General features: G+C 38.3%; 1 pseudogene; it reads left to right on the plus strand.

Annotated features, from left to right (window-relative positions):
* Positions 1-494: 494 nt before the first annotated feature.
* The window catches only part of LOC116130950, a 31,040-nt pseudogene continuing 18,489 nt past the window's right edge, over positions 495-13,045 (plus strand).

A 13,045-nucleotide genomic window follows, 5' to 3' on the forward strand; every position in this document is an offset into this window, starting at 1 on the left:
GGAGCAAATTAAATTAAGAGCTTTCCCGTTTTCTTTGAAGGATTCGGCTAAGGATTGGCTTTATTATCTACCCTCCGGAACTATAACCACATGGAACGAGATGAAGAGATTATTTTTGGAGAAATATTTCCCAGCTTCGAGGGCAGCCAACATTTGGAAAGAATTTGTGGTGAAGGCAGACAACGGAGAGTCCTCCACATGAATAGGGAACGCTTTAAGAAATTGTGTGCAAGCTGCCCCATCATCAGATTAGTGAGCAATTACTGATCCAGTACTTCTACGAGGGCCTTACATACCTGATAGGAGCATGATTGATGCTGCAAGTGGTGGAGCTTGGTGGATAAGACCCTTGAGGGCGAGGAACTTGATTGCAAATATGGCGGCCAATTCTCAACAGTTTGGCATAGACTTGACCTTCCATCTAGGCGTGATAATGAGGTAAATATTTCTCCCTAGAACAAACAATCTCTAGTCTAACTTCTCTTTTTCGTCAAATGGCTGTAGGTAATATGCAAATGTTGAAGGCTTGTGGAATTTGTTCGGTAGTAGGGCATCCAACTGATATGTGCCCAACTCTTCAAGAGGAGCCTGTTGAGCAAGTGAATGCAGAGGTGGTTTCCCTGGACAACTGCAAAGGAAGTATGATCCTTATCGAGCACATATAACCCTGGATGGAGGGATACACCTAATCTTGGCTATGGGAATCAACAAATGAGTCAGCCCTACCCTAAAACTGCCCAAATTCCAGCATACAAGACCCATACCCCCCTAGACAACAACCGAGCCAAACTTCTAATTCTGGTATGTCTTTAGAAGATATTGTTAAGTCTTTTGCACATAATACTTTGCAATTTCAACAGGAGACGAGAGCTAGTGTTCAAAGTTTAGAGAATCAAATGGGGCAGATGGCAACCGAATTAGTAAGCTGGAGGCACAAAGTTTGGGAAAATTACCTTCTCAAACGGTGGTCAATCCAAGAGAAAATGCAATTACGATCGTCTTGAGAAGTGGTAAAGAGGTTGAGATTCCAACAAAGGCAGCCCCAGCATCGTCAAAGGAAGAAAAGAGAAAGATGCAGTGTAGACAGCAACGTTCCCAACGACGATGGTGTTCCAAGCTTAAGTTTCCGCCTCTGTCCGACTATAAACCGGTACCACCTTTTCCGCAAGCTTTAGCAGAATCTAGAAAAGATGAGCAGAACAAGATATATGAGACTTTTCATAGATGCGAGGTAAATATTCCACTCTTAGATGCTATTAAACAAGTACTTCGTATGCTAAATTCTTGAAAGAATTGTGCACACTTAAGAGGAAGCAGAAACTTAAGGGGTGTGAAAAGGTGAGAGTGGGAGAAAATGTTTCTGCGGTGATTCAGAGAAAACTTCCGGCGAAGTGCAAGGATCCAGGTATGTTTACTATCCCGTGTACGATAGGTACACTAGGTTTGAGAAGGCCATGATAGACTTAGGAGCTTCATAAATGTCATGCCATATTCTATATATGCTTCTTTGAAAATTGGACCTTTGAATAAAACTGGTGTTGTGATTCAATTAGCTGATAGATCTAATGCCTATCCTAAGGGTGTAGTTGAGGACATTCTGGTACAAGTTAATGACTTAGTTTTCCCCACTGATTTTTATGTGCTTGATATGGAAAATGGTGATCAAACTGGTCCTATTTTGTTAGGAAAACCTTTCTAAAAACATCTAAGACTAAAATAGATGTTCATAGCGGCATACTTACCATGGAATTTGATGGTCAACTTGTCAAGTTTAATATCTATGATGCCATGAAATATCCGATGATGATGATGATAATCATGTTTATTCTATAGATGTGATTGATACTTTAGCACAGGAGGTTTTTGAACTTGATGGAAAGATGAATTGGAAGTTGCCATTAGTAATCATCTTGAGAAAGAGATTGAGGAGTTTGCCTGAGTACGAATTGCAGGAGACTGTGGCAGCATTGAATAATTTTCCAAACTACAGCAATCAGGTAACGTTTCCTATATGGCTTACCAATTTCTAACGAGAGGCTTTTACCTTCTGTTTTGTGGCTCCCGTTCAGATTTGAAGCTCTCCCCTAGTTACCTCAAGTACGTGTTTCTTGGGAAAAAAGAAACGTTGCCAGTGATCATCTCTAGCAAACTTAGTGCATCTCAGAAGAAGAGAAGTTGTGCAGGTCCTTAAAGAGCATAAGACGGCTATTGGTTGGAAAATTGCAGATATTAAAGGAATTAGTCCGTCTACATGCATGCATCGCATCTTTCTTGAAGAAGGAGCAAAACCTTTCCGTCAACCGCAAAGAAGATTGAACCCGCCCATGGAGTTGTGAAGCAGGAGATTCTGAAACTTCTTGAAGTTGGAGTAATTTATCCTATTTCAGATAGCAATTGGGTTAGGCCTGTTCAAGTGGTTCCTAAAAGACCGGAATAACTGTTGTAAAAAATCAGAATGATGAGTTAGTTCCCACCCGTGTTCAGAATGGGTGGCGGGTTTGTAAGATACAGAAAATTAAATGCTGTAACTCGCAAGGACCACTTTCCTTTACCTTATTGATCAAATGCTTGACAGGTTAGCTGGTCATTCTTGCTATTGTTTCCTTGATGGTTTTCAGGTTACTTTCAGATTGCGATTACTTTGGAGGATCAAGAGAAGACGACGTTTACATGCCCATTGGAACTTTTGCGTATTGTCGCATGCCCTTTGGTCTTTGCAACGCTCCAGCCACTTTCCAAGGTGTATGGTTAGATATTTTCAGATTATGTTGAGCATATCGTAGAGTTTTATGGATGATTTCACAGTTTATGGAAACTCTTTTGATAATTGTTTGCATAACCTTACACTTGTTCTTCAAAGATGCATAAAACTAACCTTGTGTTGAATTCTGAAAAATGTCATTTTATGGTTGATCAAGGTCTGGTTTTGGGTCATGTTGTTTCATCTAGAGGAATGAGGTAGATAAGGCCAAAGTTGACATTATTCAATCTTTACCTTACCCCACTAGTGTGCGGGAAGTTCATTCTTTTCTTGGACATGCAGGTTTTTATCAAAGATTCATCAAGGACTTCTCCAAAATAGCATTACCCCTATGTAAGTTGCTGCAAAAGGATGTGGTTTTTGAGCTCAATAAGGCATGTAAGAGGCGTTTGATAAGCTGAAGGAACTGTTGACTTCCACCCCAATTATCCAGCCCCCTGACTGGAACATCCTTTGAGAAATGTGCGACGCAAGTGATTATGCAGTAGGCGCGTTTTGGGTCAAGAATTGGAAAAGCATCTCATGCCATTTATTATGCTTCCAGGATTTTGAATGATGCCCAGAGAGAATTATTCCACCACGAGAAAGAACTTTTAGCTGTTGTTTTTGCTTTAGAAAAGTTTCGATCTTATTTGCTTGGTACTAAATTATTGTTTTTTCTGATCATGCAGCTTTGCGTTATTTGATGACGAAGAAAGAGGCAAAACCGAGATTAATAAGATGGATACTTCTCTTGAGTGAATTCGATTTGGAAATCAAAGACAAAAAAGGGACAGAAAACCGTGTCGCGGATCATTTGAGTCGTCTAGTTCACGTGGAGGATGAACTTCATTTGCAAGAAACGTTCCCCGAGAAGCACTGTTTTCCCGAGTGGGACATTACCTTGGTATGCAAATCTTGTAATTATTTGGTTACTAACTCTTTCCTCCTAGTTTGTCTAGGGCTCAAAGAGATAAGATGAAAAGTGATGCCAAATTTTATGTGTGGGATGACCCCTACTTATGGAAGCATTGTGCAGATCAAGTAATAAGAAGGTGCGTTCAAGAAACTGAATTTTTTTTCCATTCTCTCCTTTTGTCATTCTTATGCATGTGGAGGTCACTTTGGAGCTAAAAGGACAGCGAGAAAAGTGCTAGAATGTGGTTTCTTTTGGCCGTCTTATTTCGAGATTCATACTCTTTTGTAAGTCATGCGATAATTGTAACGGACAGGTAATATATCCCCAAAAAAATGAGATAACACAAACCCCCATTCTATTTTACGAAATTTTTGATGTTTGGGGCATCGACTCATGGGACCGTTTCCTGTATTTTTGGTTATGTTTATATTTTGCTTGCTGTTGATATGTCTCGAAATGGGTGGAAGCTAAAGCCACTAGAACTGATGATTCTAAAGTTGTTGCAGAATTTATCAAGTCTAACATTTTCTGTAGGTTTTGGAATTCCAAGAGCTCTAATAAGTGATCGAGGCACTCACTTTTGCAATCGAACTGTGGAGGCTTTGCTGCGAAAGTATCATGTAACCCACAAGTGTCTACTGCCTATCATCCGCAAACTGTGGACAAGCGGAAGTGTCAAATCGGAGATCAGTCTATCATTGAGAAGACGGTCAATCCAAGTAGAAAAGACTGGAGTTTGCATTTGGATGATGCCTGTGGGCATATAGGACTGCATATAAGACGCCCATGGTATGTCACCTTTTCATTTAGTGTTTGGGAAAGCATGCCATCTTCCAGTTGAGTTAGAACAAGGCTTATTGGGCGATCAAGAGTTTTAACATGAAGATGGATGAAAGTGGAGAACATAGGAAGTTGCAAGTGCAAGAGTTAGAGGAAATTCGCAAGATGCCTAGAGAATGCAAGGGTTTACAAGGAAAAAACGAAAGCTTTTCATGATAGGATGCTCTCTAGGAAGGAATTTAAAGTTGGTCAAAAGTCCTTTTATACAAATCACGACTTCGTTTGTTTCCGGGTAAGTTACGTTCTCGTTGGATTGGGCCTTTTGTTGTTACTAATGTTTTTCCTCATGGTGCAGTTGAAATTCAAAGTTTAGCAGCTTCCAAAGTGTTCAAGGTGAATGGCCATAGACTTAAGACTTTCTATGAAGGGCTCCAAGAAGAAAATGTGGCAGGATTGGACCTTGAGGATCCAACTTATTTAGATTGAAGACGACAGCCTTGAGTCGAGCCAATGACAATAAACAAGGCGCTGCCTGGGGGCAACCCAAGGGAGTTTGTTTCTTTTCTTGCATTTTAATTTTGGTTATTTTTGCTCTTTTCTTTGCATTTCATCTTCCATTGGGGACAATGTCAGTTTTAAGTGTGGGGGAGGGGATTTAGGTTTGTTTAGGTTCTGTTTTTAGTGTTAAAAAAAAAAAAAAAAAAAATCTGCCTAGCTTAAGGGTATATTGGCTGGAAACCAGAACCCGCCTTAAAAACTGCCTAGCAGTACTTGGCACCTCGGGTATAACAACGCCACGTACATCTTAAACGAAATACCCCCGCATTTGTTTTTAGGAAGGTTTATGCTTTAAGTCATGTCTTTGAACGTCTAGTGATGCATGAATAGTAACTTGACTTTGTTGTTGAGCATATCCTTGACTTAGGATGTTAGCATATTTCATAAACAGAGTTAATCATATTTGAATCCTTGTAGTTTGAAACAATATGTATTGAGAAGTTGTGTAGATTGGTGACGAAGCATGATTGAGGAATGTATAACAACCTTAAAAGAAAAAAAAAAATTGTTTCTCTTAAGCTAGTCCTAAATGTGGGTTTAAGCAAATAGGAAAAAGAAAAGAAAGGTATGTGGTGGGTCGAGATGGAGCGTAAAACGCACTCACTCATAAACACAACTGAAATGAGATGGAGCATAAAATGCACTCATTCTTTTTCAAAACAGAAAAAAAAAAAAAAAAAAATTGTATCCTTGTTTGCTACCCGTTTGTACTAGTAAACAGAAACAGTAAAAGAAAAGTTGAGAGGGAGTTGTACATGAATTGGTTGTGATTAGTTCCCTTGTTTGCATTGATGATTAAGAGTAATTGTGGAAGATGATAAAGAGAGATGAATGTCATTAACTCTGTTTATTTTATTTTGCTGCTTCCTAAGTTAGGTATGAATATGCATGGATTAAATATTGTTGCTTATGCATCATGCTGATGTTCTTGAGATGACTTGAGATGATGTGTTCCTGATATGACTTGAGTGTAGGGTTTGTTTGAATTAGTTTGCCCGAGGACGTGCAAAAGCTAAGTGTGGGGGAATTTGATGGGCATGCAAAATGTCATATTTAACCCCCTTAATGTTTAGTTTTTATATGTATTTGTTTCCTAATTGTACTCATTATACTTTATTTTGGTTTAGGAAGCAAATGGAGGTGTTAATTGAAAAACGGAATTAATTAGGGGAATTCGGACAGTTTCACCACGGCTTCGTATTCTGGGCATAATTCTCTCATCCGAGCTCCGATTGAGATGATTCAAAATGATGTGGAACTCTAAGAAAGACGACAACTTTCATGTTTTGAGGTTTTAGAGATACTTGCTGAATAAAGGTTGTAATCGAGCTTGAAGTTGACGCACCTGCATTGCCGACCTCCTGGAGCGTTGACTTGTTAGCAAGTCAGTCTATTATTGCACGTTTTGAAGACATACATGCTGCACGAAAATTACAGCTGGAAACACCACTTGCCTATTTATTAGGACTCTATTTTATTTTATTTCCAATTAGAATTAATTAGGATTAATGTATTTTAGGATAGGAGAATATTTTTTAGGAGATTGAGTGGGATTCGAATTCTAAAATTGGATTTTAAAAGGGAGATCAGATTAGGTTTTAAGGATGACGCCTCTCTCTCTTTTTTTTTCTCTGGAATTTTCTTTCACTTGAGTTTTTTTATGGCCATGAGCAGCTAGAACTTTTGTAACTTGTGTCGAAGGAAACAGAAACCTAGGAATCAAATAAACTGTGAGATCTTTCTTGTTTTAGTGTAAATTCATGCTTGAGTATTGAATGTTATTCTTTGCATATTTTCATGATTGATGCATTTAATTACTAGGAGGCCTACTAGTGTATTATTTGTTGAAATACTGCTAAGTTGATATCAAATCCGTAATTGTTTGATCCCTCCAACTTGTGAAGCAATTAGGGTTAGTAATTTGCTGCGTCAGGAATTAGTAACCTTACGAGAACACTTCAACTAAATTAAATACAACCGCTTGTGTTTTGTGTTGTTTAGCTTCATCGATCTCTCTAATTCTTAAGGCTGCCACTAGATTAAATCTTGAGCGCTTGTCTAGGGTTGTTTAGGGGTAAGATTAATTAGGATTGTTGTTTCCTGATTAATTACAATTAAAGAGAGATAGGAAATTAGTTTCCAAGGGGAATATTCAATGTGTGAAATGATTATCTTTGCATCAATGATCAGTTGTAAGTTCCGATGGTGGATGTTGACAGAGACCAAGTTCGTCATTTTGATTGAATTTGAATTAAATTGTTTTTGTTTCTGCTGAGATGTTTTTTCTGTTTTTACACAAACCCCCAGCCTTTTTCACATCAAAGAAAATTCGGCTAGACACTCTTCGTGGGATCGACCCTTGCTGACCCTACTTACAGTTTAGTAGTAGGTTCGGAAGGTTTTAATTCTAGGTGCCTACGAAAGCATGCCATCTACAAGATCCAACTAAAAACTCTCAAAACTCCTTGAAAGATTGAAGGAAGAATTGAGAGGAAATGGTAGGAGAGAATGGCGGTGAGAAGAAGAATGAATGAAGGGTTTACTAAGCTTCCACCCTTTTTAGCTCAAAATATATTCATTCATTCCCATTTTACCCTTACTCTTTCTTAGGAATTCCACTTTTGCCCTTTGAATTCTTTGCAAATGCACCCCTATTGAAACTATTCTTCATGCAATTTCCTTGCATTTCACTCCCCACTTTTCTGTTAATTAGGGTAGATAGGTCATTGTGCTCCAAAGGAAGAATTCTCTAGAAACTTAATAAACCTTTTGTTAGCCCTTCGCCACGGCGAACAATCATTCTTCGCCCGGCGAAAATTCCAGAACTTACATCGTAGGTTGCAGGTTCATTGCCGCGGTGAAGCTTTTCTTCGCCCCAACGAAGTCTAAAAAACAGAAATTCGCCAAGTCTTTACAAATTTCAGGACAATCATCAACCAACCAATACATCCAGTCAACCAAGGGCCAACCAAACAAAAATAACAACATATATAGTTTAATTGAAGCTATTTTGACATCCATTTACCAAATCTCATAGTCATGATATGCAGCAATTGCAAGCATAATCCGGATGGATTTAATCATAGCAACCAGCGAAAAGGTTTCTTCATAGTCAATACCATGAATTTGTTTGAAACCTTTGGCAACCAGTCGTGCCTTATAAGTATGCACCTTGCCATCCATGTCAGTCTGCTCCTTGAAGATCCATTTACACCCTATGGGTTTTACCCCCTTCAGGTGGTTCCACCAAAGACCATACTTGGTTTTGGTACATGGAGTCTATCTCAGATTTCATGGCTTCAAGCCATTTAACGAAATCTGGATCCAATATGGCGTCTTCGTAGGTTTTGGGTTCATTGTCTTGGTAGACTAGTACGTCACCATGTTAAGTCACAAGATAACCGTATCTCTCAGGCTTATGGCGTACTCTCCCAGATCTACGTAGCTCATGTGCTACCTGAGATGGTTCACTTTGATCCACTAGTTGTGGAGTAACCTCCTCTTGATGTTCAACCGCCTTTTGTGGCACATCATCCCGTCCTTCGTTTAGTATATCTTGTGGTTCTAGAACTTCATCGAGTTCTACTTTTCTCCCACTAGTACTTCTTAGAAAAAATTACTTTTTTAGGAAGACACTAGAATGAGCAACAAAAATTCTGCGCTCTTCTGGGTGGTAGAAATAATATCCTTTAGTCTCCTTTGGATACCCCACAAATATATATTTACAGGATTTTGGGCCCAGCTTGTTCGAAGTCAATTTCTTAACATAAGCTTCGCAACCCCAAATCCTTAGATAAGACAAGTTGGGGTTTCTCCCACTCCATAGTTCATATGAAGTCTTATCTATAGACTTTGACGGCACACGGTTCATAACGTGAATCGCAGTCTCTAGGGCATAACCCCAGAATGATGCAGGTAGATCACTAAAACTCATCATGGACCTAACCATGTCAAGTAAGGTCCTATTCCTCCTTTTTGACACTCCATTGTGTTGGGGTGTTTACGGAGGGGTGAGTTATGATACTATCCCACATTCCTTTAGGTATGTTTAGCTCAACTTGCCAAAGTTGGCATTGTTGTCATTTTGAGATTATCCTTATTGTCTTTCTTAAGAACATATTATTATGAAATAATTCCATAAAGAATATTATTTATACTCAAGGACAATAATCCATTAGTAAATTAATACTCTCATTTGTCCTAAGTGGACATAGAAATATAATTTCTACAAACTGAAGAAAAATCATAATAATCCACAAGTTCTAAGAAACAAGCCCATCGGAAAAATCAGACAATAAGATCCTACAGCAAATGCAACACGACTTGCTTCATTAATTTTCAACTGGTAGGTCCACCTCTCCCTCGGCTAGCAATCTACTCTGCCGTAATCCCTACACATCAATCAAATGTGAGAACTACATCTTGTGTTAATAACTCAAGGATAAGTTGATCTCAAAAACTTACTTGACGAAGAAGTAACATTCTTTTTCCCTCTTGCTAGGAAGGCCTTGCAATGTTTCCTCTAGTGGCTGGGATTCCCACAATGAGGACAAACGCCTTTCCTTTCTGCAACAGTTCTTTCCAATGACTTCTGAGCCCTTTCCTTTTCACTTGAGCTGGCTTCAACCAACGTTAATGTTTCTGACATTTTCATGCCTGACTCAGTAGCCTTCAACAAATCCAGAAGCTCGAAAAGGGTGTTCTTCTTATCTTCCTCAATGAAGTCATAGACAAATTGAGAATAAGAAGCTGGCAAAGATTGTATTATTAGGTTTATCGTTAAACCTTCATTAAGTCCACATCCCAAAATCTCAAGCTTCTTAATATACTCGGTCAACTTGAGTATATGATTGCCAATTTTGGTACCCTCTTTCATCCTACATCTGAATAACGACTGAGACACCATATGCTTCTCATTTCTTTGAAGAAAATGAAGAATAGAAGCTAAATCCATTTTCTAGCATTACTGTCACAGTAATGGTGCCATTGATGCAAGCACAATGTATCTATTCATTTCTGCTTTTGCATCATGTGTATGCTTCACATATACATACCCAGTCTCATGGATAGAACTATCAGCAGGCTCTGGTGATAGAGCTTGCTCAATGGTGTATAATCTATCGCTTGACTGAAGTATATTGTTCATACTTCTATACCAGTCAACGAAATTTTCACCATTCCATTTCTCTCCTAGTTCGATGATTTGTCGCAGTGATGTTGAGATCATTTTTGCTCAATTTTAAGTGAATCTACAAGTGCAGAATAAGTAACTGTTATTACCATGTTCATTATTATTTAATATGGTCTTTTATTAAACGAAGCTCCCATTATTTTACTCAAGTCAATAGCCCTCACTTTTAACTCGGGAAAGCCCGTTGACTTTCCTAGTGGACCGAGATCCCATCCTACCTGCCCATTTCACACATTCGCTTTGGCAAATAAGCCAAAATGAGTTGATTAGGTAGGCTAACAAACTTAATCCACACCAGTTCATAGCTCTTACTATCAACCTCAAATGTGAAAAAGCCAATAAGCCAATCACACAATCCAATGGCTCCAACCATTATCCTTAAGTGTGATTCTCAGTATCAGTAGAGTGGACACTACATGTCTTCACGTACACATAATATGTGTACTTCTCTACTTTGCCTATGACGTGTTTATCAACCTTCGCTTTGGCGAACAAGCAAAACCGTCATTTTAAGTCGACCCATCACCATTAAGGAAAACTTCAATGCATTTTAACCTCCCACTGGTAGAAATGTACCCTTCGCTTTGGTGAACACGGTTTTGACGAACAGTGGTTTGATTAAAACCATGGTGATGGAAGACATACGTGACTTAATATACTTTAATTGAGGGTTTGTTATTTAAAGTCTCACCAGATTATTATCTTTGTTAGAATGACATTGTTTGGCATGTTATTGAACATTCAACCTAAGCATGCATTCTAAACAAAATATTAAAACGTGCCGGTACATGGCCAAACTAAAAATGGATTTCCTTGAGCCTAGAGGAATCGGTAGGTCACTTAGGGGTCCTGTAATAAAATCTTGAGTCTTCAAGTATGATCGTCTCTTCCTTGATTCGTCTTCAAGTACATTACAAAAATATCATACTAAATTTACAATAAAATTAATCTCAAACTAATTTTACATCAAAAAATTTAGAAACCTCGATTTACATTCGAGGGGAATGAGATGAGAAGAGAATGTACATCGAGAAGAGGAGAAAGGCAGGACATGCAGGCCCTATTTAATAAATTACAATCATACATACCCAAAAATTTTAAAACATTCACCATAGGTCTAAGGCTTATGTACCAGGCACCATGCAATATACAAACAAGTAAACGGCATACATTTCAAAAACAATCAATTTTTGAATTGGGTGGGTTAATTATTAATTACCCCCTGACAATTTATAGATCTATAGTTTGGTCCAAAAGTTTTGAAACTTTACGATCTGGCTCCTACGCACTAGGAAGTGTGCTCACTACAGTGATGGGTTAGATTGCTGTAGCGTGCGCTGATCAACATGGCGCCCACACTTCACGTGCTCTCGCCGCGACGATGGGTTATATCGCTGCGGCGAGCGTTGATTGCGAACAGCGCTCGTCCTAAGGACGATCGCAGTCGTGATGGGTTATATCATCGCGGCAAGCGCTGATTTTTACAATCAGCGTGTATGCCAATAACGCACATCGTGGTGATTGGTTATATCGCCACGGCGAGCGTACACTGATCTGTAGCAATAGATCAGTTCAACCAGCCACCAAAATACGCCAATCGGATTTTGCAATCAATCTAAGCTACTGATTTCAACAAAAATCCATAACCCAATGTTCCAAACTTGCAGATCATCAACAAATAAATTAATCAATTGATTGATTTCTTAAAACATGCTTCCATGGCAGATTTTTGTGCAGATTCATCAAGGCAACATGTTATCAATCAAATACATGTAATCAACCATTCACAAAACTGTAAAATCTGGTACCCTAGGCTCTGATACCATTGTTAGGAAACAATCAAGTTTCGCAGTGGAAAAACAAAAAAAAATTACAACAACGGATCGTTCCTTAGAACCAAGATCAGGGTACAAATTTACAGTTTATACATTAAAATAAGAATCTGTAGAAAATTAGTTTAGAGTTTAAGAAATCATATGCATGTTTGGAGGCTCCTCCAACTTGTCTATGAGTGTATTTCACTACCAACCAAAGTGTAGGATCGAACAAGTGTAGTCCAGACGAAAATAACCTCAAGGAACTAAAGAGGGATTTGCTAGATCCTCTTTAGCCTTTAAGAACCAAGAAGAAATCAAAGTGTATTTGATTTTAGCAAAAATTACAATCTGGCGTGAGAGAATGTAAAGGGGCTGTAACTTTTCTCTTTGAATGAAATGAATAAGTGTATTTTAATATTTAACAAAGTGTGCACTTATATAGTGCACACTATACCCTATTCCATCATGGAATAGGCTTGGACTCCAACCCAAACACTGCTTGTATCCAAACATCCCCTTTAAGATATTTTAATTTTAATTTATCATTATCTCAATTAAATTAAATTAATATATATTTATAATATATATATTAACATTTAACAATAATGATAATTTATTTAAATATATGCGAACACATATTTAAACATAATCTCACTTATTTAATTTTAATATCAAATTAAATAAAGGCTATGACGTCAACAAATTTAATTATACTGTAAAATTACCAAAATACCCTTTCGCATAAAAAGACGAAAAACGCCCTTCTTCTAAACTAGTTCTTAAATTATCTTCTATGTGTGTGACCCATAGGGTCCTCATCATACCGGTAGTGTGTAGTATCACAATTAACACCAATTAATCGTCTCACTACACACAGACCAAGATTGGCCCTAGAGGCATCATGGGCACCCGATAGATTCGGTATCAGCGAAGCAGCTACCTATCAAAGATATGGTTACCGTATAATTTGATCCTTTCATCATCCGTTATCTCGACGAGGCCGAGACATAGAAATAGTGTCAACCTTCGGTTACTCTCGA

This window comes from Pistacia vera, unplaced genomic scaffold (genome assembly GCF_008641045.1).
Source record: "Pistacia vera cultivar Batoury unplaced genomic scaffold, PisVer_v2 Contig227, whole genome shotgun sequence".
NCBI lineage: Eukaryota > Viridiplantae > Streptophyta > Magnoliopsida > Sapindales > Anacardiaceae > Pistacia > Pistacia vera.